The following is a 6,097-nucleotide window of genomic DNA, read 5'->3' on the forward strand; positions in this document are numbered from 1 at the left end:
AATGCTATTTTCACTCATGTTGAATTATTTCAATTGTTCTTAATTTTTTCAAAGTATTTTCTGTTGTAAAAGTTATTGTATTTAAGTTTTCTCCTCAATTCACCCACGAAACATCATCTGATTTCTATACATTACGCTTTTTTGAGAAATTGAGCTATTCTTGTTTTGAGTGAATGCTATTATATGTTTGCAACATATTTTTGCGATTGCTATACTTTTTTCGGATCCTTTTTGTTATTTTCATGAAATTAAGATTTATTGATTTTTGATAAAATTATTGCGATTTTAACAGTTTTGAAAACATATTGGCATTCATAATCACAAGAGAAACATTTATCAGTCAAAAGAAGTTAAACAGAAATAAATAATTATAGAATTTGATGAAATGTGCAATCATCGCTGGTGTTTGTGCTATACTTGATTTGCATTTTGTCGCGATTGATACAGAAATGCTATGTTTGATTTGCATAGAATACTTCTTGAAGAATGATGGCTTATATAGGGGAGGGGGGATATAATCCAAAGATACTTTCTCAAATTTATGTCTTTAAATAACTTACAATGTATTGATAATTACACGTTATATATATTTTAATAATGTTTTAAGGGTATGTAAAAAGGAAAATAAAGGCTTCACAAACCACTAGTATTCGAACTCTCTCCAAAGTTCATGATAGGCGTGAGACTGAATGCGTTCAACACTATACGCTACGGTGTCTTCTGGTTGATTGTGTCAGTTTGCTTTAAAAAAAATTAATTGTCGAGACAAAAAATATTTTTCCACCTATTATTCAATTTATCCTGGTTCGTTTTTTTTTGGCATGCTTCTTTTACCCAACTGTTAGACCTTTGTTTTTATACTAAATTTGTTCACGAAATGCTCCGTTTACTTGATCAATACATAGGGCTCACAGCGAGTGTGACCGATCAACAAGGGATGCTTACTCCTCCTAGGCACCTGTTCCCATTTCTGGTATTCCGGGGGGTCCGAATCAATGCTCATTATCCTCACTTTTTTAACATTCCAGAAATATTCGACTTTTAGATAGGATGGCTCCAGACTCCATTTAGAAAAAACACAGTGGGTTTACTTTTCCGTACTATAAGCACAAAACTTAGGATAGAAACCTGACGCATTTATATTCAGAAATAAATTCTTATGGCTGGAATCGTTTAATATTAACGTACCCATTTACCACTAAATAAGTTTAAAAAACAATTTTCAATCAACATTTCTTACAGTACAATATTATTATATGATTCAAATATGTTGAAGATGACATTACCGACAACATAATTGTAGAAAAATCAAACTTTTTCGTCATAGAGCGGTTGATTGTCCTCGCCTAATACACTTTCTCTCTCTCTCTCTTTTATAAATCTATGATAACGAGATTATAATGCAACTTAAGTAATATTTCACCTATTTTCACACTATCATCAGATATCAGAACTTAAAGCTAAGAATCTGAAACAGAATCTATGAAAATTAAAGAAATTCAAAAAATATATAGTTACGGAAATTGATTGATTATCAGGTATATGCTTTGATTTTTATGAAAAAAGATCCATGCATTTCTTCGAGAGATGTGGTACCCGTTTGTTTTCTTTTAATTTCATGAAAACATTTTTTAATATCCCATGCAATCTCTTCTTAACGCTTATTTGGCTGAATTGAAATTTGAAAATGAACGAAGCGGCATTAAGATTTGAAGCTGAATGTGTTTTCTTATCAAGAAAATATATATACCACTAAATATTTACAAAACTATGTGTATATATCAAGTCAAAGAGTTGAAATCGATCCTTAAAATTGTTTAAGATTTGGTAAGCGGCATTAAATTTTTTTCTTTGGTATGCTTTTGTAAATGAATGACTGTCATAAGTTGATGGAAAAAATGAGAATACCGGTATATGGAAGAATGTAGCTTGTCCACCAATTAAGCCGACCCCTTCCCCAAACATAAAGTAGGGTTTTTGTGTCAGGGTCTTTAAATGTTATGGACAACAATTTAATCCCCCCCTTCCAAAAGAAATTTATGCTGGATCCATCCTTTATTCAGGAATTTAAAACAAATGGAACTAAACATATTAATTAACGAAATGAAAATGTCATTAGAGTTGTTTCCATTAGAAAATAAAAAGATACTTTCACGAAAGGCCACACTACTTTTGCTATAATTTATACAAATACATATGTATTACACTTATGGATTGGGCCAAATTTGATATGTTAGAGGAGTCTGGGGAAGAAAATATTGTACACGACTTTTGTAAACACAAGGTAACGTCAATCAATTATTTCACTAATTGCACTAGGCCTAATTGCTATATGTATACTAGAAAAAAGTATAGCTGTCATGACAACAAAGATAGCCTTCTGGCTATTTTCTACGCAAACAAAAAATAGCTCCGGAAAAGTTGGGTAGGTGCATATTTGATGTGATTGTCAAGATATAACGAAGACCTTGTGGTCAAATTTGATAGCTAACGTTTGATTAGGATTTATATTAAACAAAACATTAAATGTTGTATTGAAGTAATGTCAAGAGTCCATTCAAGTGGCTAATTAGTCGAAAAATGACCATCAGATGCGTGAAAAACGCTTGCTACCGATGTTTAAGGAAGGGTGGGTGACACAAAAACCGAATAATCTTTACATATACCAAGAAGAAGTCTCATATTGGTTGAAGTCGTTTTATTATTAGTAAACAACCGTATATAAAAGACATTTTTTGTCTAAATGTGCAGACAGAAACTTCGAATGAGCCAAACAAATATAGCTAGTGATCCAAATCAAGTAGATTTTCGATTAGCACTTTGTATACAGTGACATAGCCGTAATGGCGAAGTTTTACAGTGAAATATGCGACTTTATTTAATCGATATCATGTATATATTGAGAGTCTCTTTCCTAAACAATCCTTTATTAGTATATATACAGACTAGACTTGAACACTGTAGCTATAAGATAAGAATTTTCTTATTTAAAAGGGTAAAATTCTGCATGTAAAAAGGGGCGAGATTGCAGTGTTTAGAGGATTCACTCTTTGCAAAAGATCAATTGATAATTCTAAAATAAAGGTCATTCTCAAGTTGAATGTCTGATTTCACAATCTTCTTACAGGGGTCTGATAGGCCATATTTCAGACTATGTGGACAAAAATGTATGGTTGAATTTCTTTCAAATCATATCTAAAGAGAGATTTTGTATTCTAGAACTAAATATCAAAGTTTCAGAAAAATTGAATTTGAGGGAAATTTTTCCATATCTACTGTGTAATATATATTGTATATATCTAACCTTAAGTTAGTGACAAAAATACGGCCTACTTTCGTCTCTCCAATTTCCAATACCTTTTAAATAATGCACTTTAAACATTTGTTTACTAAAAATATCCATTCAGCTGATCTGAGCTTCAATGTGCATGAAAGGGCTTATTTTTTCCGCACTATTATTGGAGTTCAGATCGATACAAATTGAACATGATCGAGACAAAAAACATGGTAGAACAAGAGGCTCATTTTGAGTGTTTGATTGATTGATTGATTGTATATTGTTTAACGTCCCTCTCGAGAATTTTTCACTCATATGGAGACGTCACCGTATGCCAGTGAAGGGCTTCAAATTTTTACCTTTACTCGGCACTCAGGGTCATTGAGCAGTGAGGGATCTTTATCGTGCCAACGCCTTCCGCTGACACAGGGCCTCGGTTTTTCAGGTCTCATCCGAAGGACCCGCAACTTTTACTTCAAAGTGCCGAGCGCAGGCGAAGGAACAGTTGCTACCAATTTTAACGACTAGGTCAGTCGCGGCCGAGATACGAACTCACGACCGACTGAGCTACCGTGAACGGTTTTTTGAGTGTTTGAGTTGATCGGGTTATTATGGTATCGGTTATATTTAGCAAAAAAGTTTAAAATTATATTGTAGTTACATATAAAATACATGGTTACTGTCTTGAAATATAAGCGATATTTGGGCGAGGGTATGAAAACGTGATAGGGGTGACTCCATCACGTTTTTGAGCCGAGTCCAAATATTGCTTATATTTCAAGACAATGACCATGTGTTTTGTTTATCCTGCAAAATAAATTTACATCTGACCTCCAAAATGAACTATTTTCAATCCGACTTAGACACATCTCTGCAGTGGAAACTAAGACGTAAGAGCACGCTCTGCGTATGATGAACTCTAATGACGTTGGTAAATGACAAGTTAATGAAACAAGTATATCAACGGTCATATTTAAAGCCAGCATTTCGAAAGTTCTATGGTATATGCAACGTGCTTGTCAGAAAATACAGTCTATAATTAAGTCAAATGCTGACTGGCGTCTTTCGAATTTATCGTTAGGCCATCATTTCCATCGAAAAATTGCCCACGGATTTTTCAATCATTTACCAATCATGGCGAGGAGTACGGCGGTGTGACTGGTCGGCATAGGATGCTCACTCCTCTATGGCACCTGATCCCATTTCTGATGTTTTGGATGTCCGTGTTTCCTCTGCTACTGATTTGTATTGATTGAGTTGACTTTTAAGCTTTAAAATTGTTCTTTATCTCAATATTTTTCATTCCTCTTGTATTGAAACATATTCCAAAGAGGTAATTATTTTACCTTCGATCCCAAGAAGAGGTCACCTTCACCTTCAATTGTACAACAAAATTCTGTACTTACTTGAAAGTTAAACAAGAGACACATGGACCCCATTGCTCACCTGAGCAGCAATGGACATGCTAATCTTTACCAGACCCCCCCCCCTTGTAATACCAACTGTGACCCCACCATTCTCCCAAAGGGGTCATGATTTGGATAATTAAGACTATACACTACCCTAGGATTCTTCCAAATAATTAGTTTAAGGTCAACGGGTGATCAGAGAAACTCCAGCTTTCAACGAAAAATTAATAACACATTAAATCAATAATTTTTACATTGAAACAAAATATGAGACATATTCAATAAGCAATCTGTACACATTGATAGAATTCCCTTCCGATATAACTCCCCTGTTAAAGCAGGAAAGTCTAAAATAGGATGTATAAATGTGGGTATTGAATACATCAGTAAAAAAATGAAAACACACAATTGGCCGGAAATAAATTGCTTAGACTTCAATTCATATATACATGTATCCAATTATATATGCTATCTACTTAAGATACATCACAATATCTACTTTCAGCATGCTATACAATATTTCAACAACTTGTATACAAACACGTAATTATCTAACTAGGTAAAGACTGTTTTTCATGAGGTACTGGTAATATCTTACATCAAATACATGTAAATATCTCACTAATGTATTTTAAAAATTCTTATAAATTTTGACTGTTAAAATAAATAAATAAAACCCAGTGAAGTACATAAAATGAAAGGCAGTATTTGAGAGCTTATTGATCAATTCAACAAAACATTATAAGTTTTTCTAGAAATGTAGATTGAGATTCTTTTAGGCATTCTTCTATTTATTTGTTTGTCTTTATTTTTTTTTTTGAATAGTTTAATGATTGATTGATTGATTGTATACTGTTTAACGTCCTTCTCCAGAATATTTCACTGATATGGAGACGTCACCATTGCCGGTAAAGGGCTGCAAAGAACTGGGAACGATAGTATTGTTCTCCCGCCTACCTCCAAGTCAATTTTCAAAAGTTAACATATTCGATGAATTTTTAATATTTTTATAGATAATTATATGGATTTTCATAACACATTACTTATTTGGGAAAACAAAGAGAGATAACTTTAAAATTTTGGTAAAACTTGTGTTTTTCACTATAGAAATCAAATGAAAACGGAAAATATTTTTAAAACATCCCCCCCCCCGTGTCACAAAAATTCCTTTTTACAGGTAATATGGAATGTTATTTCACAAATTCATACCAAAGCTTTTTGTGTGACACGGGGGGGAACATATGTTTATTGACAAAAAACGATAAAAATGCTTATTTTCCACCATTTTCAAAGCAATTTACAACTGAAACATTATATTTTATTGATATATTTATTTGCCTAAAACATAAGAAAAGATATAATGAAATTTAATCATATCCAAGACTATTTCAAAATACGGTGATGTTTGAAA

Source organism: Saccostrea cucullata, unplaced genomic scaffold (assembly GCF_032062105.1).
Source record: "Saccostrea cucullata isolate Sc308-1 unplaced genomic scaffold, CSIRO_AGI_Scuc_v1 ctg2444, whole genome shotgun sequence".
Lineage (NCBI taxonomy): Eukaryota > Metazoa > Mollusca > Bivalvia > Ostreida > Ostreidae > Saccostrea > Saccostrea cuccullata.